The sequence below is a fragment of the Schistocerca nitens genome, chromosome 2 (assembly GCF_023898315.1).
Source record: "Schistocerca nitens isolate TAMUIC-IGC-003100 chromosome 2, iqSchNite1.1, whole genome shotgun sequence".
Classification (NCBI taxonomy): Eukaryota; Metazoa; Arthropoda; class Insecta; order Orthoptera; family Acrididae; genus Schistocerca; species Schistocerca nitens.
Window position 1 is genome coordinate 287,249,280 of NC_064615.1, and position 25,835 is coordinate 287,275,114.

At 37.1% G+C, this 25,835-nt stretch overlaps 1 protein-coding gene across 2 annotated transcripts in view; it reads left to right on the forward strand.

Annotated features, from left to right (window-relative positions):
- The first annotated feature begins 12,803 nt into the window (after positions 1-12,803).
- Positions 12,804-25,835, forward strand: part of LOC126236039 (specificity protein transcription factor 3-like) — a 35,394-nt gene continuing 22,362 nt past the window's right edge. Inside the window, exons 1-2 of one of the 2 annotated variants that reach the window (XM_049945073.1) lie at positions 12,804-13,049; positions 13,149-13,205. The gene's annotated coding sequence lies outside the window, so the exon portion shown is untranslated. The remainder of the gene's footprint in view (positions 13,050-13,148; positions 13,206-25,835) is intronic. The other variant, XM_049945072.1, reaches the window with a different exon arrangement.

The window sequence follows — 25,835 nt, forward strand, 5'->3', positions numbered from 1 at the left end:
GAAGACAGTATTTCTATCAAACTCAATGAAAAGCTTATTAGCAAGAAGTCAGAAGTAGAAAACTTTTCGATAATCATTTTTTCAGTGTTGTAGAGAAAATAGGATCCAGCTATTAAGTAGAAAGTGCAAAGCAGTAAATGGAAGAGGCAAAACCTATGCAATTTGATAAAACTGAAATTTAATTTACCTCTCCTTCTAAAATTAGGAAAATAATAAATTCACTCAAAAGTAAAAGTTCACATCGAATTGATGACATTTCCAACAGAGTACTAAAAACTTGTTCGCAAAAAAAAGTAGGATTCTCAGCCACATATGTAGTAGCTCACTGAAACAGAGCATTTTTCCAGGTAGACTGTAATACACTATTGTTAAACCATTGCATAAAAAAGGGGATCGGTCTGATGCTAACAATTACCGGACAATCTCGCTTCTGTCAGCTTTATCCAATTATTCTTGAAAAAGTAATATATTCAAGACTAGCATCACATATTTTTTAAAAATGAAGTCAGTTTGGTTTTCAGAAATGTTTCTCAATAGAAAATACTATATATGCTTTCACTTATCAAATATTAAATGCATTGAATAACCAAACATCACCCCTTGGGATATTTTTTGATCTCTCAAAGGCTTTTGATTGTGTGAATCATTAAATACTTCTAAATTCATATTGTGACATGAGTGGGACAGTGCACAAAACGTTTAATTCATAGTTAACTGGAAGAATGAAGAAAGTTGAAATTAACAGTACAGATGGTCTGCAAAAATCAGCTGCGTCCTCTAACTGGGGAGGTATCAAGAATGGTGTCCCACAGGGTTCAATCTTGGGTCCCTTATTGTTCTTAATATGGTATATTAATGACTTACCACTCTGTTTTCATAAAGATGCAAAGCTAGTTCTTCTTGCTGATGATACAGGTAAAGTAATTACACCCAACAAACAAGAATCAACTGATGAAATTGTAAATAATGTCTTTCAGAAAATTATTAATTGGATCTCTGCAAATGGACTCTCACTAATTTTTTTAGAAAACACAGTCTGTAGAGTTCTGTACACCAAATGGCGTAACACCATTGAATTATATAGACTATGAACAGAATTCTGTTTCTGAGGCAGAATTTTCAAAATTCTCAGTGTGTGCATTGATGAGAAATTGAATTGGAAGAAACATATCGATGATCTGCTTAAATGGTTCAGCTATTTATGCTATTAGGATTATTGCAAATTTTGGTGATAAACATATCTGTAAATTAGCCTACTTTACCTATCTTCATTCGTTGTTTTCATATGGCATCATATTTTGGGGTAATTCATCATTAAGAGAAAAAGCACTCATTGCACAAAAGTGTATAATCAGAATAATAGCTGGAGCCCACCCAAGATCATCTTGCAGGCATTTACTTAAGGAACTCGGGATATTCACAGTAACTTCGGAATAAGTATATTCATTTATGAAATCTGTTATTAATAACCCATCTCAATTCAAAAATAACATCAAAGTGCATAGCTACAACACTAGAAGAAAGGATGATCACTATTCTGGGTTAAATCTGACTTTGACGGGGAAAGGGCTGAATTATGGTGGCACAAAAACCTTTAGTCATTTGACAATGGCATTAAAAGTCTGATAGATACCCAACCAACATCTAAAAACAAATTAAAAGAATTTGTAAATGACAACTCGTTCTACTCAATAAATGAATTTTTGGCTATGAAGCAGTAACTGTGAAAAAATTATTTATTTTGTGTAAAGAAAACTTATGTTAAAGTGACATGTTCCATATTATTACTAAACGCTCATAAATTAAGGATAATTGCAGAATGTGGTGCCAAACAACTTGGCACTACACAGAACTGGCACTAATAGCATAGGCACACAGGGAACACACATGACACAGATATGTAAGTCCACAGTATTGGTGATAGGTTGAGAAAATCGTCCCAAAACACATGTGGTACAAAACGCCACTGTTTCCTGCACATGAACCCCGACATCGATATGGGATATGATCACCATGCACACATACACAGGCCACACAATGGGTTGGCATACTCTGGATCTGGTGGTCGAGCAGCCACTGGGGTATAGCCTCCCATTCTTGCACCAGTGACTGTCGGAGCTCCTGAAGTGTCCTAGGGGTTAGACATGCAACGATACGTCGACCGAGAGAATCCCAGAAGTGCTCGATGGGGTTAAGGTCTGGAGAACAGGCAGGCCACTCCATTCGCCAGATATCTTCTGTTTCAAGGTACTCCTCCATGACGGCAGCTCGGTGGGGCCGTGTGTTATCATCCATCAGGAGGAAGGTGGGACCCACTGCACCCCCGAAATGGCGGACATACTGGTGCAAAATGACGTCCCAATACACCAGACCTGTTACAGTTCCTCTCTCAAAGACATGCAGGGATGTACATGCACCAGTCATAATCCCACCCCACACCACCAAACCACGACCTCCATACAGGTCCCTTTCTAGGACATTAAGGGGTTTGTATCTGGTTCCTGGTTCACGCCAGATGAAAACCTGGCGAGAATCACTGTTCAGACTATACCTGGACTTGTCTGTGAACATAACCTGGGACCATTGTTCCAATGACCATATACTGTTCAGTGGAATGCACCTTGCAGGTCTCCGGGCGAATAAACCATGTCTGTTCAGTCGTCTGTAGACTGTGTATCTGGAGTGACTCTGGTTAGGTCCCGAGCAAGGCTACCTGTTAAACTCCGGGGCCGCCTGCGGGCACTGATGGTGAGATATTGGTCTTCTTGTGGTGTTGTACACCCTTACTGTAGCGCCTGGACACGTTTCCTGTCTGCTGGAATCGTTGCCATAATCTTGAGATCACACTTTGTGGCACACGGAGGGCCCATGCTACGACCTGCAGTGTTTGACCAGCCTCCAGCCGCCCTAGTATTATATCCATCATAACATCACCAATATGTGTTCTTTGAGCCATTTTCAACACACAGTCACCATTAGCACGTCTGAAAACGTCTGCACACTTACTCGTTGCACTCTACTCTGACATGCACCACCACACCTCTGCATATGTGGACTGCTGCCAGCGCCACTGTGCGACAATCGCATGTGAAATGCAAACCGTGGTCATACCCCGAGGTGATTTAAACCTGCAAACCGCCCACCAGAGCATTGTTTCACTATGTATCAGCATTATTCTTAATTTATGAGCATGAGTGTATGTATGCATGTATGTATATACTATTAATTCACACACACACACACACACACACACACACACACACACACACACACACACACACACACACACACACACACACACACTGACACTGTCACAAACTCGCAATTGAATACAAAACACAGTGGTGTTAGACTTAAAGTCAACAATGTGTATTAGAATGTGTAAATGAGATAAATTTCTTATAAAATTCATGAGGATGAATGTAGACTGCCAGCTGAAACGGGCAGAAAATGTGATGATTCTGGCAAAGAAGATTTCTACAGTATGTAATGCTCTCAGAATCCTTGCAACATTTCATACCTCAAAGTGGAGTATTTTGGATGTATACATGCAATCCTCAGTTATGGGATCATGTTTTGGGAAGCAAGTGCTAGGAACTTACTGATGGTCTACAATGTACCAAAAAAGGCTGTGCAAATAATGTAAAGTTGCAGCAGTAGTGCTCACTGTGTTGAGTTATTTAACATGTTAGAAATGCTTATTGTTCCACATGCATATGTCTTTCAAAGTATAATATGTTGATCTATATGCCACGAGAAATACATGAGTAAGTCACTACTCACATCTAAACAGGAAAAAGATCTGAACTAGGAAACAGTGTATTATATCATAGAGTTAAATTGTACAACAGAAGCCACAGGAAATTAAAGATGTAATTGATCCCAGCAGCCTTAGCCAAAGCCTTAAAAACATATATAAAATAAAGGTTAATACACTCTAAATAAATATTTAAAATAGCTCTTGATAAACGTATAATATCCTTGAACACGTAGTAGGAATTTTGATATCTATGAACATGTCATATGTAACAATATAATATGTAGCTAGAAATGCCATAGGGCTAATTATCATAACTATAAAAAATGTATGAAATTATGTGTATTATTTAATAAGGACTTTTTTAACAACTGCTGACTACATCCATAGAATGTACAATGTACCATAGATGAATACTTGCTTTACTTTTTAATGCCTGGAAAATTTCTTTTAAAATTTTTTAGCCAATATCAGGCCATACCAAGTGATTCTTTCTTGTCAACTCTTTGTTTCTTGTGAGGCAGTTGGAACATACTAGAAGATGTTCCACATTTAGGACTTCATTATAATTGCATTTGTTATCTACTACATCTTTGAAACTTCATTTGAGTAGGTTTCTTTTCGACTGGCACTACACCTTTTCTAATATGGGTGAGCGTTCTCCAAGTCTTCCAGCTTGATTTGTTGCCACTGGGCATATCTTGTGAGGCAGGGTAGTCCTTCAGTGGTTCATTTCGTTCATTACTAAGGAATATGTCATGAGCTTTAAGTCTGCCAGGTCCACATGAAGCACCACATAGGGCTGATCAAGGATCTGTTTAAATTTTTCTGTACACTCATGTGCAATTCCTTGGGATTCAGAATCTGAGAGTCTGGCGGCTTTATATAGTTTCCCAAGTGGTGTGTGCCTCATGAATCCTGTTGTTAACATGCATCTGTGATTTAGGTTCCAATTGAATTTTTTGGCATGTTCAGATCTGGACCATACATGGTACACATATTCTGCTATGGAAAAGCAAAGTGATTGGGCATTTGTTCTTAGTACACTGGATTTGGTTCTCCATTTACTATTCCCTAGTTTTCTCGAGAGTTGCTGGCAGCAACCTTATGGCAGGTCTTCTCCCAATAATATGTGTGTCAGTGATGTGTTCAGCATGACACCCAGGTATGTAAGTTTTTCTGTATTTTCAGATTTCTGCCACTCCAGGTGATGCTTAGCTTTCTGTTACCCCATTTTGAGCAAAGGTGGAAAGAGCTAACTTGTCTTTGAGGGGTTTGGTTTGAGGAAGTTCTCTAGGTAATATTTAGACATTAAGTTTAATGCATTTGCCAGTTTCATCTCTACTTTTCAAATATCTTTCTTTGCACAGTAATAGCCAGATCACCAGCAAACAAGAAATTGGCACTGCTATCTCATGTTGGTTGACCGTCTGTGTACAGAATAAACAAAAGGGAGACCAGAGCACTGTCCTGGGTGTGGGCATTATTTTGTTGGCTCCATCGACTTTTCCTGCCCTCCAGTGTTACATACATCTGTCTGTTTTATAACAGAGATTTAGTATTTTTTATGATATGATAGGCTTTTGTTGTGTTGTACAGTTTTCTTATGAGCATTCTGTGTTTGACAGTGTCATATGCAGGACTTAAATCTACCAGAGTTGCACCTGCTGTTTGTTTGTTTTCGAGCTCTTTGTCTATGTGATCTGAAAGGGACAGGATTTGATTGATACACGATTTCGATGTTGAATCCATCCTATTGAGAGTGAGGCTTTGGTCTGCGATATTTTCTATATGATTTTAAATTATTTGTTCACACGTGACTTACAGGTTGTATAGGAGCGCTATTTGGGAGGGGCGAGGGTAGGGTAGCTCTTCTGTTGGGCTGCATCTTTACCAAGTCTCAGTAGCACTACTATCTTTAATATCCTCCACATCTTTGAAATTTTGTACTTTTTTAAACAGTGATTAAAGAGTTGTAAATTACATTGTTTGGCTCTTAGGCCGAGCTGTTTTATTTGTTCCATACACACATCGTCGACTCCTGTTGCTTTTTCGTTAGTCACTGAACAAAGTCCATGACAAAGTACTTTTACAGTAAATGATGTTTCATTCTCAGCTCTTTCTCCTAATAATTTTGCTCCTAATACATCGTGTTACATTTTCCATTAGTAGAATGCATCTTTCAGCAATATGGTATGCACTACTGAAAAGACAAACTGAACCTTATGGTCGCCAACATGGATTAGGAACTAGTTAAAGAGCTGGAGGACTTGATATTGCTGCCAGTTACCGAGCAGTCATAGCAAAGCTTTAAAGGCACAATAATATAGTGCTTATCAGTGCTGAATGAACAACGTATGCAACACATCGTACTTGAGGAAACCATCCGAATTAGAAACCCCTCAGAACTAATGTGGCATCTGCATAATTTGGCTGTTCAGAACTTTTTTTCAGGAGGCGCGTTACGCATGATGTGACTCACCCACTTTTCATCAACGACGTGTATCGTTTTGACCTTATGTGACACTTTACCGTTATCGATTTTAACAGAGAAAGCGGACGCAGTTTTCCATTTTTTTCCCCTACCGCAATAATTGCGGTAAAAAGTCTCAATTCCGGATGCTCTTTGCATGGTGATGTTATAGAAAGCAACACGCTGGAAGTTCATACTGATTTCAGTATTTTAGAAGAGGATATCACTGTTTACCGTCTCACAAATGGTTTTCAGCCTGCACAACAATAACAGAATATGAAGGGTGACAAAAGTGACAGTTCCACGTGGTGCTGGTATCACGTCGAAGTGCAAACAACTGTCCTGTTACCCAATCGCCAAAAGCGAATGATAGAAATGTTTTCGATTGCAAACAAAAGTTCAGTTGCCCTGCATACACTAAATGAAAACAAGTGTATGACACAATTCCACCTCCTCATGACGTGCATATCCACAAGTGTCAAGTGCTACAATAAAGTGTGTCTTTATTAAAGAGACAGTGAACAGCACTGAACAATTATTGGCAATGGTTCAGATATTAGCACTGTGACTCCACCGTGCACTAGGCCTACACATTATCAGCAGAGATGCACACTAAAAGCTGTGAATGATACAATCATTTCCATCTTCAGTGTAGATTGCCTGCCAGTGAACCTTATCACACAAATACAATGCAATGGGCTTTTACAGTCCCCACATCTATCACCCTATCTTAGGAGTGGATTTTTTAAACAATTTCCAGCTTCTTGTGGAAGTACATATTCGTCAGCTAATCAGGATGGCTTTACAACGGTGAATCTCTGCAACAAATATAACCACCGCTGCTAGTGAGGACAATGGTACATTTCAACAACTCCTATGGAGCTTCCAAAACTCAATCACACCAGATGTACCCTGAAAGGAAGCGCAGCATTCAACAGTGCACTAAATTCGGATAATTCCTGAACAGCTTGTCTCTGGCCGTATCCGCTGCTTAGCACCAGAACGTTATACTGCAGCGAAGCAGCACATGATTGGACAGAGGTGTTATACAGAGATGGGAGAGCCCCTGAGCTGCACCGCTCCATTTGACGAGTAAAAAAGACGTTGCCTATCGACCTTGTGGCCGTGTTAGGGCTCTGAATGCTACGACTGTCGCAAATCATTATGCCAATTCTAATGTTCTTTATGTGGTGCTACGATTTTCATTGCATTTGATTGTGACAAGGGTTATATGCAAATTCCAGTCGCCCCCGTTGACATTTCTAAGCCGGCGCTCATTACCTATATCTGGTAATTTAAATTCCACTACATGCTTTTTGGATGTGCAAGGCAGCCCAGACGTGGCAGCACTTTATAGGTGAAGTTCTGAGAGGTCTGAATTTTTGTTTCTCGTATATAGACGACATCCTGGTTTTTTCATGTGATGAGCAAGACCATAAGGAGCATTTGCAGATACTATTTCAGTATCTCCAGCAATGCTGTGTCTTCCTTAACACAAACACAAGGATACATTAGGGAAACCATCTATTAAATTTTTAGGATATGAAGTGTCAGTACAGTGTATCAAACCACTCCCAGGCCGTGTTTAGGCAGTTTTGAATATTCCTCAGCCAAAACCTTACAAAAGCTAAGACGTTTCGTAAGCGTGGTAAACTTTTACCAACGACATTTACCAAATTTTGCACAAATCCAAGTCCTTCTCAATGCCGTCCCTAAACAAATATACACCACCAGCAAACGATTGTCACCATGGGCACAAACAAAGTCAGAAGCCTTCAACAGACTTAGGGATGCGTTGGCAGTGGCTACTTGCTCTTTTATCGAAGTCACTCTGCACTGTTAGCTTTAACAATAGTCCCTACTCCCTAACTAAATGGCCATCAGTGCATTATTACAACAATGTGTATTGGGACCTTTGCGGCTATGAGCATTTTTTCCTCATAAAAGTACAAAGGCTGAAACCCTTCGGTCGGCAATAGACTGGTAGTTACTGGCAATGTACGAAGTGGTGAAACACTTCTGCAGTGAACTTGAAGCATGGACATTCGCCGTCTTCATGGGTCACTGATATCTCAACATGGATTTTTAGAAAATTAGTCAGCAAAGCCCGCCTCGCGATATAAGACGTTTAGAGTATATAGGACAGTTTACTACAGACATTCGCCATATAAAATGGTAAAAAAAACGTTGTCACATATTGACTCTCGCCGATATGCGTGCAATCAGCGGAGTGTCATGTCTAGACATCGCTGACACTCAGTGCATGGATCCAGAACTACAAATGCTGTTGAACAGTGGTAATTCCAGTTACAGATTTAAGGAAATCTTTGTCAGGCATTGCAAGTCACCTTATTATGCGGCAGATCACAAGACCAACCACACCCATACATTCGCTCAACTCACAATGAGAAAATATATCACATTGTTCATGATCTTTGTCACCCTGACGTTCATGCTTCTTCATGCATGATGACTCTATGTTTTACATGGCCAGGAGCAATTAAACAGTGCCGCAAGCTGGCAAGAGCTTGTTTACACTGCAAGCAAAACGAAGTCGGTCAGCACATATTCACACCTATTGGACATATAGTCACCCCAGCAACAAGATTTACATGTGGGCACCTCGACGTTGTTGGACCACTCTCTTACTCCATTATTACCGATATTTTGGTAGAAACTGTGGCTGAAGAGTTTGTTCACACGTGGATTGGCAGATTTGGAGTTCCAGGTACAATGACTGCGGACTGTAATCGTCAATTTAATTGCTCACTTTTTATGGAACTCAAAAATTATGTGGAATCTTACACCTCAAGAGTAGAGGTGCCACCCTGCAAGTAACAAAATGTGGAATGGGCACATAGAATACTCAAAGCAGCGCTCATGTACCATAACAGTACCTGGAGTGATGCACTGCTTGTCGTACTACTCAGACTGAGAACTGCTATTAAAACATACCTTGATGTGGCCCCGAGGCAACTTGTTTACAGAGAGCAAATTCATATTCCAGCAGACATCACAGAGAGCCAGGAGGTTACAACTTCCCTGGTCCACCACACTGCAAGAGTTCGTATGGACACAGCAGCACTCAATGCAGTGGCTCATTCCAGCAGCACCAGCCCGTCATGGCACCAAGTGAACATTTTTTTATAATGACCTTCACAACTGGTTGCACATGTGTTTATGATTTGATGCAGTCAAACCACCGTTGTGTCCTCCATACTTGGGATCATATCCAGTATTACAACACAGCTTGCACACCATCATAATACTGCAAGATGCCAAGGCCACAACAGTGCCTGTTGAGAGAGTTAAGCCTGCTTATGTCAAAGAGCAGGAATGTTCAGAGATGACATATGCAGCTTTTCCAAAACAAACAATCCTCAGAGGAGAACACCACTGCAGCTGCACCATATCAGGCCATCAATGGTACTGTTCCATCAGCAATACCTGCAACATGCAACTCACCGACTTTCAAAGATCAATCCCCACCAAGTTTTGTTATTCGAACAGGCTCGAAAATTAAACATACCAACCAGTAAACGCTGGGCGTCTCACTCATTCACCCAGCACAGACTTATGTCCGATAGACAGAAGCGTAAGAGACTCTACCAACTACTTTTTCACCAGCCTCAGCATCCACCTCCCACTATTGTATTTCATCTACAGCGTCAAGACCTTCTGATGGTATGTTAACTTGAGCAGGATGGAAGATGCTCTCCAAATTCCCGTCTATTCCTGGCGGCCCCAGATTCTGCAAGCATACTCTTTGGTCAGGAATTGTAATCATATATTAAGGCCGTCAGTGGCATACAAATTAGTGTATATATATATATACATATATATATATATATATATATATATATATATATATATATATATATATATATATATCACTTGTTGGCTGGCCATGGTGCACAGTCACTTTAAAGAAACTTAGAAACTTCTAAAGAAACAGAGACTACTGCTTAAGAGGCGTAAAACAAAGTACATGACTATACATAGAGACAAGCCGAATGAAACGCATTTGACAGTTACGACAGCAATGCATGAATACTTGAATTACTGCTGTAGCAGACTGCTATCGAAAGATCTTTCACAAAACCAAAAGAAATTCTGGTCGTGTGTAAAGGCTGTTGGTGACACCGAAGTTAGTATCCAGTCTCTCATGGACAATGAAGGAACTGAAATTTAGAGTAGCAAAGGAAAAGCAGAAATGCTTAACCCTATTTTTAAATGTTCCTTTACAAAGAAAAACCAGGTCGATTTCCTAAAACTGAACAAACCTCCAGGGACTCTATCAGATTCTATACCCAATTCGCGTCTGAGTTAGCCTCTCTGTTGACTGTAATCTGTCTTAGATCCTTTAAACAAAACACTGTGTCTAGTAGCTGGAACAGCACAGGTCATGGCTGTCTACAAGAAGGGTAGCGGAAGTGATCCACAAAATTACCCTCCAGTATTTTTGACATCCATTAATTGTACATTCTTAGAACATATTCTGAGCTAAAACATAATGTGTATCTTGAATAGAACGACTTTGTCCATCCCAATCAGTATGTATTTCGAAAAAATAGACCATGTGCAATCCAACTCGAACTTTTGTCGTATGACAAGCTGTTAGCCGTGGGTCAAAGCAGTCAAGTAGATGCAGTATTTCTCAGTTTACGCAAAACATTTGACTCTGTATCATGCCTAAGCTTATTAGCAAAAGCTCCCTCATATTGGGTATCAGACGATATATGTGACTGGATTTAGTATTTCTTGGTAAGGAGGACACAGCATGTTATCTTGGATGGAGAATCATTGACAATTGTGCAACTAACTTCGGTGTTACCCCAGAGCAGTGTATTCGGTCCCTTGCTGTTCATGTTGTATATTAATGACATTGTACTTAATATTAATAGTGACCTCAGACTTTTCGCAGGTAATACAGTAATCTGTAATGAAGTATAGTTTGAATGAAGCTGTATAATTATTGTCAGACCTTTATAAGATTTCAAAGTGGTTTAATGATGGGTAACTTGCTTTAAACATTTAAAAATGTAAAATTATGCTCTTCCCAAAACGAAAAAACATAGCTACCTATCAATATGATATTAGTGAGTCACAACTGAAATCCATAAACTCATTCAAGTACTTGGACATAACGCTTAGTAGGAACATGAAGTGGAGCGATCACATAGCTCAGTAGCGGGTAAAGCAGTTGGCAGACTTCAGGTTATTGGTAGAATACTATGAAAATGCTATCAGTCTACATAAAAATTGCTTACAAATCACTGGTGCAATCCATCTTAGAATATAGCTCAAGTCTGTGGGACCCACACCAAATAGGACTAGCAGGGGATATTGAACGTATACAGAGAAGGGCAGTACACAAATGGTCACAGGTTTGTTTGAAGACTGGGAGAGTGTCACTGAAATTTTGAAAGGACTGAAATGGCAAACTCTTGAAGAGTATACCCAGAAAGTCTACTAATAATGTTTAAGGAACTGGCTCTAAATGATTGCTCTAGGAATTTACTACAAATCCCATCACAATGCTCCCATAAGGATCGTGAGGACCAGGTTACATTAATTACTTCAAGCACAGTGCCATTTAAACATCCACTCTTTCCGTGCTCCTCACTTGACTGGAACGGGAAAAGCCCTAATAATTGGCGAAGTGGGATGTCCCTCTGCCATACACTTCACAGTATTTTGTAGAGTATAAGTGTAGATGTGGACTGGCATAGATGATGAAAATGTGAAAGTGAAAGTCAGTACTTTGTTCATAGTGAATGGAGGAACTTCATGGCTGTACTAAAACACAGGATATGTTAGATTAATGGTAAACGGTTACACCTGATGAAAGGTCTTTATTCATTTAAAAAATGATTACGTGCAACTCTGACTCACCTTCAACTAATTTACATCAAGTTTTAATACTTAATGCGAATTGTTCCCATTTGGTTTCAGTATTGGTGGATTTACTTGGTATGCTACTCATTTCCGATATTACACTGTTCAGTGCACAGCAATAGGCCGCAAATCGCTGATACCAGTCATAAAGAAACACAGCGTCCTGATCATCTGAGGCCTGTTTGTTTTCGACACTTTGACCTTCTTTAGCGACTCCCACATTGTATTTGAAGGAAACTCGGGGAAATTGTAGTATTCACAGTAATTTAATGGTGATACACATATTTTAACTACAGGTTAGCCTGTAAGTGTAGGTATAGAGATAACCAATCGCTGTGTCTTAGTAGTGATAACAGTTATTTATTGATCTATAAATGTTTCTTATTATGCGATAATATTTAAAAATTGTATGTGTATTGATCGTCAGTTGCATGTCTATGTTTTTTAATGGAATCATAGATGTGACATTTGTTCTTCACTTTAAAATCCTCAGTCCTGATTTTTAGACGCTTTTCCTACGAAATGAGGTGTTCCGGGCTCGTTGTTCTACTACTACTACAGTTAGAAACCAAAAAGTATACCTCGTTTTCGAAATTTGGAAAGTAAGAGACTGTATATCGATACTACTATCCGAAAGAACAATCGCTGAATGTCGATAAGAAAACAACGCAATATCGTGAAGCACAGCAGGTGTTTTCGTTTTCGTGTTTGTTGTCAGTTTCCGAAATTTGAGTGTATCAAAGTATTGTTTGTCTATGTGACTGGAGATTCAACATGAATGTAATCATCAGTACTTTTAAGAGGCAATGAAGATTGTAGTGAACTCCAGATTAGTTGTGTAAGTGGTTAATACTTGTGGTTTTAATGCCATCTTGTGACCCTATTTTAGGAGACAACGGATTAACTTGTGGCTGCAAAACAGTTATGTGACGTGAAGTATTAAATTGTTTTCCTGTGTGTGATGGACTGCGCGATTGTTCTGCATGACTAAGAAACGTAACATATGTAATCTTATTTCAGATGACTATGTGGGAGCGCAATGGCAGTGAAATTGTAGAGAGCTGTTCTTATTTTGAGGTAAGTAGGTCTCCGTGAATACGCGTACACAAACCGGTAGAAGTGGTGAATATGTCTGTGGTACAAATGTTGTAGTCAATTCATATAAGTTATTTGTTGGTTTACTTTAATTTTTCTTTCCTAATTTCGAATTGCTAATATGTGGTTTATGACTCTTATCTTACAAGTTTTGTGAAAAATAGTTCAAAAAAACAAGTTCAGTTTCATTTCGTCGTTTGATAGTGATATTAATCGAAAATAACCATAGACACATTTTTTCCCGTGAAATTTTTAAAATTTTAATTTGCGTAATAAATTGTTAATGGCATATCTCAGCAAATTAAAGACATTAACTTGTCTCATATTTTAGCAAAGTTACTTGTAACCACGTCAACACGTTACCTCTTAAATTTGCTTAATACGTACGTTCTTGTGCAAAAACATTTAATGCATGAAATACTGCTTTTCTGTCACTTAAAGGTTCGCATATTTTGTGTGGCAGCTATATGTGGACCTTTTTTTTTTTTTATACGTAGTTGAAGATTTAACTGTAAACTGTCATAATGACAGTTGATCAGTAGCTTAGCTTACAGTAAATTAATGCAATGGCCATAGTTGATTTTAAGGATAAAATATGCTGCACACTGAAATTTACCTTGTTATATTTTTTGTATGTGAATAGACTGTTGCATTGTGTAAATCAGATAAACAAAATGCACAGGAGGCATTAGAGAATACCCGTATAGCACCATACTATTGAAATAAAGCAATTTTTACGATTTCTATTAATATTTAGTAAGGGTTTTTTGTTTTTTTTTCATGAAAGGTGATTGATTGGCAAAATAGTGTACAAACTTCACAAATGCAGTGATTGTATTTGTTTACATGGTGGCATGTGATATGAACTTTGTCATGAAAGAGAGAAAATGTGTGTTTCATAAATGAAGAATGTGCAAGTACAATGTATTTCATCAAGTTTACTTGTACATATTTTACCTCCAGAGCCCTCAGCCATGTTTTTGAGTGAAACGGAGTTTGTTTAATAGTGGTGGAAGGCACTGAACGTCGACAAATGGTGGCAGTGGCAAGTGTATAGAACGAATTGTTGCGGTGACAGATTGATCTATATTGTAGCTTGAGATTGAGGGTAAATTGGAAGTTGACAGCTGGTTTGTTGTGAGTTTCTGAAACAAATGAGAAAATACTAGAAGCAACTTGGCTGTCGTTTCTGAACAGTTTTAAGTAGCAGTTCAGAAGACAATAATGTTTAGAGATTACAGTCACTTCAAGGACAGTTGCTATGTAGTTGACATCATCAGTCAAAGCAAGTTTTCTGTCGTTGTCAATGTATAACATAACATACAGAAGCATCAGAATAAAGGATTACAAACATTTGTACAATTCAAGTTTATTTTATCAGGCAAATTTGAAGGGCAATACTGTTTTGTGTATTAATAAACTTTATTACAGTGAGCAACAGTGTTTTATCAGAGATCCCTGTAGTTTTGTGTTAAATATGGGCATTTTTTTATTTCTTATGGTCTGTTTTTTATTTCTTATGGTATGATCATATTTAATGTGATGTTAAGTTACACTTTTATGGTAGAACGATGATCTGGAAAACTGGTGAATATTTGGTTAGTTATTTGGTAACTCATTGTTTTATTTTTGTCTTTCATTTGCAAAAGTTTGAATTTTGTCTTGCAGATGTATTCCGAAAGTGATTACAGAGCAACTTTCAGTTGATTATCTTACTTTTACAGCATGATTGTGAAGTGCATTCTTTCATGTGTCTTTAGGTTTTGGAAATTCATAGGTGTTTTGTGTCATTTATATTCAGTGTACTGATAGTGAATTAATATGATTAACTTAAAATCTCATATAGTCTTATTATCTTTTAACTGAGTATGTTATTTCCTCTTTTAGGCCTAATGCCCTGGGTTATTCAGAATTGTTCTTGGATGAGCATTTTTTTTTCCATACCACGGTGTATTGTTCAGCTTTATGTGTATTATTTTATGGTAATCTTATTATTTAGAGTAATGAAAGAAATCTACACCATCAGAATCTTGATTGCAAATCTGATTTTTGTCCCTGTTGTCATTTGCATGCTGAAAGAAAGTGTTGTGTACAACTTAAAAAGTTCTGTTAAATAAAAATAAAATACAGTGTGCACTACATCTTAATATAGGAACTACTGCATTTCTGTAATAACTATTAGATGAGTATGCCCCTAACTCTTATTAATTTCACATGAAGTTTGTTTTAAATCCAGTTACTGAATAACTTGATCGGCTATATTAAAACCTTAATGCTGAATGTCACGAATGCACGTCATATGAATTCTGTGCTAATAATTGGAAGTTTAACTGTTTTTCAGCATCAGTGCCAATCAGCAGACTGTCTTAAAGCTTCTACTTTGAAGCAGTGTCTAAGAAAAGTATGACTATAAAACCATGGTGATTCATGAGTACTATATTCTGGAATTGTGCACATTGTCTCGTGAGATTGGTTTTCCACTGCCTCTTTCATTGGAATCTGTTATCATTGATAACAACATATGCCATTTGCTGCAGGTGGTATGCATACTCTACTCTTTTGTGTGGTGGATAACAAGTGACAGTCTGTTGAATTAAAGGATGCAGGGTAGCAGATATGGTACCTGATTTTTATGCTTTGTGAACACACTGACCATGTATGAATTAGGGATAAAGTATTAATTGTGTTTAATGTATGGTTGATATCTGATAATCCATTTCAAACAATGGAAATTCCAGGTAGAAATATCAACAATCTAGGAAAAGATAGATTGCTGCTCACTGTAAAGAAGACATGTCAGGTTGCAGACAGGCACGATTAAAAGACACTCATGTAAAGCTTTCGGCCACAGCCTTTGTCAGTAAACACAAACACACACACACACACATACACTTGCCAGCTTCAGAATCTTGACGTGTCTTCTGTACGGTAAGTAGCAATCTATCTTTTCCATCATTGTTGATAGCCCATTTATGTATATCGAGATCATTGCTATTGTTGAGTAGATGTAAAAATATCTCTGCCAGCTTGCTGCTCTGTTGCTAGCTTTCAGCCAATGGGTGCTGGTGAAAAACAACAGTTATCTTTGAAGCCTTATCAGCAGCTCTTGACCTTGCAGTTAGCATTGCTGATTCTCGATCATGGCACTACTGATTCGATTCAAGACTGGGATAAGAATATTCTCCATTTGGACTGGGTGTGCATGCAGTCCTCATCATTATTATTGACACGCATGTCACCAAAGTAGTGTTAAATGAAAAGACTTGTACCAGGGGACTAAATATCTCAGATGGGGTCTCCATGGCCAAAGAATGCACTACCCACATTTCACATTTTTTAAATGGAGCTGCGACAACAAAGGGGTTGACATAGAAATGTTTACAAATTTGCATTACTTGAATGGTTAAGAAAGGCGCAAGAAGCTGCTGCAACCAGCCCACTGCAATTGTCATCTTCTTACACTGGCTCATTTGTAATCCTAGATTGTGCTTCTGTGACACATTTCATGTCACTTTTGCTTCTCTTAAACATTTGCCGTCTACTGTAACATACAGGACTTTATCAGTCAAAAAAGCTTTAAACCTATCACATTTGTGAAGAATCTCCATGTGATCATATCTTTCTTATTAAGCGACATTGTGGTACAGTGGTGATTCGTTTATAGACCCATGTTAATTTGACACATTTGGATTTTAGGTACTTTGATGATTTGGAACTGTGGAGACTTGGTTATCCGGACCTCAGATTCGCAATTATATACTAGGGTGCCCATAATTTATAAACACCAAAAAAAGGGAATGGTAGAACACTGAAATATCATTGATTGGTATGACAATATTTTTATCTATGAAGTAAAAAAAAATTCAAAATGTAATTGGTAAACAAGGAAATGTCCTATTGTTACTGGATAAGGTGCCAACCTGTCCTTCATCTGAACTTTTAGACAGAGAATAAGGGGTGTTTACACAAAAATTCGTGTCTCCTAATGTGACATCCTTTCTACGACCAATGGGTCAAAGAGTTACTGAAAAATTAAAACAGTTTCATAGAAAACAACTTTTATGTAGATTGTAATTGTTGATGAAGAAAATGTTGAAGTCTTTTTGTGATTATACAAAGGGATTGAATTTAAAGGAGTTCTCTTACACGGTTTTAGATGCGTGGGATTTGATTGAAATGAAGACATTGAACAAAACTCAGAACAGAATTTCAAAACGGGAGCACAAAAATTCAGACTGCTATGGATTAGTCTGTTGTTGATGACATAAGTGAGCTAATGTCAAACATGCAAATATGCCAGGAATGTGATGCCTAAGATATGGAAGACTGACTCACTTGTGACAGTAATGATCAAGGTTTTCAAATCATGTCAGATGACGAAATTGTTGAAAAAATATTGCAGGCAAACGAACAGTAGGAAAGCCAAAAAGATGAAACAGAAGAAGACCATCTCATGCGAAAATATTTCAAGCCCTGGATACAGTTTTCAAAAGGTTCATAAAAGAACAGAGTATGATACTGGGAGTTTACTATAGTTAAAGCAAATTTGTGATGTAGCAACAATGAAGAGAAGAAGTTATTTACATCAGATAATAATTGCATAATAATTATTTTTTTTTAACTAAACTACACCGACTGTCCTATGTGGCTTTTGTTGGCTAATACATAATTAATGTTGCAGTATTTTAGTAATTTTAAGAAATTTACCGACATATGAAAACGTGTTTCTAATCTTTTAATAAATATTGCTTTTTTATTTTAATAGGTTTAATTTGTTTTTGTTGTTTTAAATAAACACCTAACATTACCCTGTGTACTAATCTGAGAAAGATAACCATACATTGGTGACAGATTACCTCTGTAGAGTTAACAATGCAAATATTACTTTTCTTCATAAATTTGGTTACCTGGATTTTCGATTATCCAAATGACAAACGATTAGTGACTAAAGTGTTACCTTCAGCAGCAAAGACTTTTTTTCCCATGGCTAAAATATTGAGAAATTCATTGTTGTGTATTAGGAGGTTATATGTCCTAATATGCTACCCTGCGATGTTCTTACATTAATGTAATTTATCTACGATAAGGATAGGAAAATGTAATTCCATCAGATTAATGTATTGTGGTCCTGGCAAGTGTTTCACTAAAAGTTTAGCCATATTTGAGGTTTTGTTATCTCTAGCCATCCAGTTTTATGTTTTCCGGGAATCACTTGTGCCAGGTGCTTACTTTGAAAAGGAAATGGTCAAATGCCTCTCCCATTCTTTCCAATTGATGTGTGACCTCTGTCTCTAATATCATCTGCATCACTGTGCGTGAAACCCTAATATTCCCTTTTTTCCCTTCCTCACTTCTTTTTTTTTTTTTTTTTTTGTTAAAGATACTTCTGTGCTTTTTACATTTTGTTTCAGCTCAGAATCTGATACTTTTCGTTTCTCAATTTTTATACTGTTTTTCTGACTTCAAGTGCTGCAGGTGGGAATAATATCATTGTGTTTAGTGCTTAATTATTTAAAAGTGTCATATCTGTTTCTGGATCTTTGGTTGCAGTTTACTTGCAATAACAATAACTGAATTTTCCAGCTGTGCTTTGCATAACACTAAAAAATTGTACATTTGTCTGAACATCCTTTCTTGTGTGCTAGTCTTGCAAGGTATGCAAGAGAATTTCTCTGAAGTTTGAGAAGTGGAAAAGTTGAAGAATTTGCACAAACAGATTAGGTTTCACCATTTCCTTAACATGATCATTTTTGGTTCGCTACTAGACCCTTTCTAAAACTGATAACAGCAGAGTTATCACATCAAAGGGACTTGATAGAATGTGAACAAATTAAGAGCTAAAATTACAATTAAGAAATAGACATTAAGATTTTTGGCTTCTAAGGTAGTATATCTTCCTTGATGAGTTACAGCAAAGGAGGTTTCATTGTATTCTCATCATCATATCTAGTCGTACGATATTTTAACACAGTTAGAAATTCACTAACAAAGAAAAAGAACACATTTTAAATATGAAGTGTGGCGATATAAGATTTGGTGATGGCAAAAATGATTGAAAAGGTAGTGTAATTAAAACTCCAGCTCTCTACCTAATAGTAGAAACCTCAGGGATTAGTCCTGTTATGACTGACCGGTTGCTGCCTCCAAAGCAGTATGAGGAGTGATCTATGATCAACCTGTCACCAAGCCCTCCAGCTGTTATTGTGCCTGTTTAAGTAGATGACACATGATGCTGCCATTGCTTCTTTATTCAAGCAGCTCCTCATTTGACCTCGTGAGACAGTGTATTCTGTTCCAGGCTTGTTGTTGTACTGGGTACTGAAACCAGGTCCTTCCGCATCGAAGGGTACTTACCATTCAGCTATGAAAGCAGTCAGTAGTATTGTGTTTTATTAATATAACTTTGTAAATCAAGTGTTGAACAGTACACCAGTATTGTGCAGTCTTTTAATAATTCAAGTAATTTAAAAATCATTCTTGTAGTTCATCAGTATTTGATATAGAATACTTTACCTGAGAAGGAGAATTGTTGCTGGAACCAAAAAGTTGGAAACTGTGTGTAACATTATTTTATTTCAAGGACGGAAGTCACTTTTGTTCTCTTGTCTCTGGACAAAACCGCTGTTGTATTTTTGCCACTTTGTCAGGTAATTGCCAGTTGATAGAGAGCTACCAATCATCAGTGGGCTTGGAAAATCATAAAAATGGTCACATATGCCCTCTTCCTGTTCTTATTGTAAGCTAGTGATATTTTAGGGCCAGTAAATATTTAAAACAGAGACTGATGCTCTTAGGACACAAGTAGGGTTGATCATGTGACCAGTGACTGTGAGGCAGTTGGAACAGCAATGACCTAGCAAAACAGTTCATGATGATAGGGGTCCTCCACAATATACCATCACTATAAAGAAACTGTGAAGAAACACTGCTGTATAATGGGTGTAAAACAAAGTGTATCACAATAAATAGAGAGCTGCTGAAGGAAACGTTTTTGATTTCATGAAGCTTTCGATGATTACTGCAGCCATAAGATCTCTCACAAAATCGAAAGCAGTACTCGTTGTAACGGTTGTACTGTTAGTGATAGCGAAGCTAGTGTCCAAACACTGATGAACAAGACGAACTGAAATTGAAAGTAACAAACCAAATGAAGAAATTTTGAAATCCATTTTCAAATGTTCCTTTACAAGTTGGAGTATGGGCATAACTTAATTCTCGTACCACTGCAAAGGTGAGTAAAACAGGGCAGTAGCATTGGGAAACAGCTGAAATTGTTAAAAGTGAGCAAAGCTGTATGGCTGGATTAGATCTCTATCAGATTGTGTAATGAATATGCTGTTGAGTTAGACCATCTTTTAACGATAATATAGTATAGATCCCTAGAACAAAAAATCATGCCCAGTGGCTGGAAGAATGCACAGGTCACAGAAGTGTTCCACAAAAACACTGTCCAAATCCTGGACACCCATTTGTTATAGAATCTTACAACAAATCCTAAGTGCAAATGTAATGACATATATTTAACAGAATAATCTCCTACATGCAAACCAGCATGAATTCTGAAAATATGTCATGTGAAAATCGAACTGACTCTTATTTTCACTACATCCTGAATTACATGGATCAAGGCAGTCATATAAATGCAGTATTTCTTGACTTTCGAAAAGTGCTTGACTCGGTATAAAATGTACACTTATTACTGAAAATATAGTTGTATGGGATATCAAGTGAAGTTTGTGACTGGACTGAAGTTTTCTTGGCAGAGGGGATGCAGTGGAGAGTCATTGACAGACCTTGAAGTAACTTTAGAGGCATCCAAGGAAGTGTGTTGAAACTCTTGCTGTTCAAATTGTATATTAATGATCTTGCAGGCAATATTAATACTAACCTCAAGATTTTTGAAGATAACACATTTATCTATAATGAGGTACTGCCTAAAAAAGCTCCACAAAGTTGTGAAAAGATTTACAACCTGCTTTAAATGTTCAGAAATGTTAAATTTTGCACTTCACAAAACAAAACAACATAGTATTCTATGACTACAATATCAGTGAGTCACAGTTGGAATCAATCAACTCGTGCAAATACCTGGGTCATAGATAAAGGTCACAAACAGTAGTTCATAGGTAGAATGTTAGGAAAATGCAATTGGTGTATAAAGAAGATTGCTTACAAAACAAATGTTCTATCCATCATAGAATACTGCTCGAATGTGTAGGATTGTAACAAATAGAACTAACAGGGGATATTGAACACATGTAAAGAAGGGCAGTACAATTGGTCACAGGTTTGTTTGATTCATGGTTAAGCATCACAGAGACGTCAAAGAACGTAACTGGCAAATGCTTGAGGATGGGTATAAATGATACTGTGAAAACATTTTTAGTAAGTTTCAAGAACCATTACATGTCACTCCTGCAGGGATTGTGATGATGAGACTGTATTAGTCTGTTCTACTGTCTTCTAAAATAATTTGCTTTGCCTACTGTGTGAAGCTCTCTGTAAAGTGAAATGACGGTACTACTAGAAGGATTTTAATGAAATTTATTGGATCTGATAAAGTCAGTGGTTAGACGATGAAATCTGTTGTTATAACTGGAAAATTCAAGTTAAAACATGGGAAGCCATAGTTAGACAAGTAATAACAACTTATTTGCACAAACATTAAAACCTCAAGTGTCTCACAATTTCACTATTCCCATCTTGAGACATAGTCTTTTGAACTACATTTGTATAATCAAAATGTCTTTTGTTAAGATACTTGCCACTTGTTCCTTGGAGCTGATATCCATGTGTCTTTCATTGTAACACATATCATCATCAATTGTTCTTTTAATATATAAAAGAATTTTACTTTAGAGTTCTGTTGGTTTATTTTGATGCATACCAAAGTAGTTAACTGATGTCTGATTCTGTTGCTGTCATTACAAGTATCACACAACCTACCAGTTCTCTGCATGGTTTGTTTCAACTATGTCTCCACAAGTGTGTTCACTGGGTTTGACTTCCATCAGTGCCTTACAGGGTTAATAGTCTTCCGTGTTAATATTTTTAGTAAGTTTTGAAGATAAACACTTTGACTAAGAAACATTTTTGCCACTGGTTCTCTGTACATCAATTCTGAGATTTTGGACCACCAAGTTCTCACATTCAAAGTTTTGTTTTGAACTTATTCTTAATATCAGCGAATTTACTTTTAGAGTTCCCAGCAATTAGAATATCATCTGTATGAATCAGCAAATATGTATTGGAACCTTCATGTTTTTCAACTTTGGGTTGTTGAAAACCAATTGTGTTAGAAAACTGTCAAATGTAGAATTCCAAGTTCTTGGTGTCTGCTTGTATCCATGTAAAGCTATATTGTGTTTACATATTGGCTGTGGCATGTAAAACCGGCCTGTTGTGCACATCGATAATGTTTCAGTGCATGTGCGCATGTCTATAATAAAGTAAAACGATAAAAACCGTCCAGTCGCGCTCAAACTAGCCATTTCCTCTGATGTACAGACACTGTGAGGAACTTTGTTGTTGTATAAGGCAGCTGCAGTCCCAGCCAGTGAAAGTTGTCAAAACCAGTTGAGAAAAGGGCCGCATTATGTGAAGCCGGGTTAATGTGTGTGTGTGCACGCGTGCCATACTTGTTACCCGAGCATATTGCCGTTGTTGAAGCATTTGTTCGCACAGGATCTTGTGTGAAAACAGAAATTTGTTTCAGGAGAAACTTCCAACATGTTCTGGTCAGCAAAAAGCATCATACATGAATTGATTGAAAAATGGGAGCATACAGGATTGGTTCAAATAGCTCCCAGGAACAGATCACCACCTGTCAGAACACCCGAATTAAAGAGGAATTAAAGAGGCTGGCACAGGTGATAATGACAAGAAGTCAGCCAGGAGACTGAGTCAACAGGTTCATGCAAGTGAGAGAAGTTGCAGACGTGTTTTAAGGGGACTGAAGTTAAAAGCGTACTGGATAAGTCTTGTGCAAGAACCGAATGAGCTTGACCTGTAGAAGAGAATGGATTTCTCTTCATAGTTGTTGAGGGATGTTGCCAGTGTTGTCTTGGACCCACTAAGGCTCATCATGACTGACAAGGCATGGTTCCACCTGTCTGGGTACATAAATTCCCAAAACATTCGGTATTGGTCAAAAGAAAATCTTCACACGATCCACCTGGTACATTTGCATGATGAGAAGATTGGTGTTTGGTGTGCCATTTCCATCACATGCATTACGGAGCCCACATTCTTTGAGATGGCAGTGAACAGTGATGTGTATTTAGGAATCCTGTAGGAGTTTTATTCAAACTTGACAGAAGAGGAGTGTCATTTATGTTTGTTCATGTGTTGACTTTATGGGCCGGTTTTACGTGCTGCACCCTGTACAATTCCCTCTTTATTGAGTTTATGTACAATCCCCTCCTAATTCTTAACACTTTTTTCAGTTAACTCTCCATGTGGGAATGCATTTTGTACATCCAATTGTTCCATAAAAATATCTTGTTCATTCATCACATACAATCCAATGAGTCAAGCAACTAGAGTGTATGTCTCTTTGTAAAAAAAAAATGTGTTTACCTTTACACAACCTGTAATAACTAAACATGCATTAATACTTTTCATTATTTCCAGATGCATCTCTTTTTACTTTTAACACCATTTGCTGTTAATAGTCCTTTTATTTATTGGGAATAGCACATAAGTCCAGGTTCCTCTGGAAAACTGAGGTCCAATTCTTCCTTTATTGCTTTTGGCCATTCTTCCTTACCATGCCGATCCTTCACATCCTCAAACTTCTGCATTCAGTGTCAACACTCTGTAGTCATCCAGGTATCTGTGTATTGTTCTATTATTGTGAACAGTTAGTTCAGGAGTTTACGTGCTTGATGTCTAAGCAAAAAATAATTTTGAGCAAATAGGAAGCATCATGTCAGATCCAGGGGTTAGACCACATTGTCATTGTAGCGAGACTTGATCCCATAACATTATAATCCACCAAAAACGGACACAAAATATATCTATTGAAAGAAAGAAGAAAACTTCCGAACTAACTACGTATGTGTATACCAAATACAGCTTAAATTCAAAGAAACAGCATTGATAACACTTAAGAGATTTATCTCTTGTAAATTAATAAGAGATGGTACTGATCCTCCATGGTACACAGAACAGCAGCAGGGTCAGTCCATGTGAAGTGATCCAATTAGGGTTTCTTGACCATTTTTAAATATTTTGATTTTTTTATATGTGATAGCCCTATAACAAAGAAGTTCAGGACAGATTTTTATTTTTTAAATTACCTTGCACCATTATTGAATGGCCCCCATTTTTATTTGTAAGCGCACGACAGTTTATCAGTTTGGAAACACTAGCGTTAATTTGAATATCTGTGCACTGGGTCAAGTTACAACATTGCAGTTGACATGATTTCTTAGAAACCTCTGCTCTACAACATTGTTTATTACCCAAAATACTTTAAATTCAAAAATAACCAGTCAAAATGGCCTCCAAAGTTTGTTATTGAAAATTTAGAAAATAAATTTTCCCAAAAGTAACAGCCAAGGAATGATTTACAAGAGTGTATTTTTGTCCTCTGGGTAGATATCATAAATTACTAGCCTTATATAGAGCAAGAACAGTGACAAATGTTTCCTTAATTTTTTATAAGTTTTTGAAATTTGAAAATCTTTATTTTCTGTAAAGTTTGGGGCTGGTTATCTCTTGTGGGACTGAATATAAAAATTTGATTTTTGTACATTTTGTACACCTATATGATAGCAAAGTACTGTAAAAATTTCAGCATTGATATTTGACTGTGAACAAAGATACAAATTTTTGAAAATGATGAAATAATTGATCTTATGGTTGTTGCGTCTTTAAATGTTTCGTTGTAATAAAATTTAGTTGTAATCTATATTTAGTTAACACTATCATCCTATGCTTAGTTAGTATTATTTATTTTGATTGTAAAATATTACACAATAAGAGCTTTTTGTTTTAGTTCTATATTGAAAAAATTATCAGTTTACATGTAGGTTTATTCTCAATTCAGTAGCACATTATTACAAGTTCAAAATGTTAAAAGTAAAATAATAAACATGTGAAATTTCTCTGTTGTTGAGAAGGCTACAGTTTTGCGCATGAGTTTAGTCCTCAAGATAAGTGTGTACAGGAGCTCTGTGGACAGAGTTACAAGTCTGCACAGAAGCTCAGTAGTCAGTGACAAGTCTGTACATCAATTGCATACCTCCACTACATTTGCTGGGTGTGGCATTGTTGCAGTCAGTCTGTTCAAAAACCTCTGTTAGACTGGATTTATATACTTCATTAAGAGTGTAGAATATTTTATGTGCTTTTGTCATGAATGTAATTTTTTAATCAACTAAAATAATTTTAAAATTTAATAATACATAAATTTGAGAGACTAATTGGAATGCAATAAAGTGGACAAATAATGCTCTGTTGGACATATAGTAAGGGAAGTGTGTCACGAAACAGTTTATGATTCAGTTTCAAAAAACTTAAAAAATGTTAATGACTTTGATGAAGATAGACAAACTTTGTGTAAATTATGAGTAGGTTCTTCTGTATCAGCTGTTTGTATCATGAGAA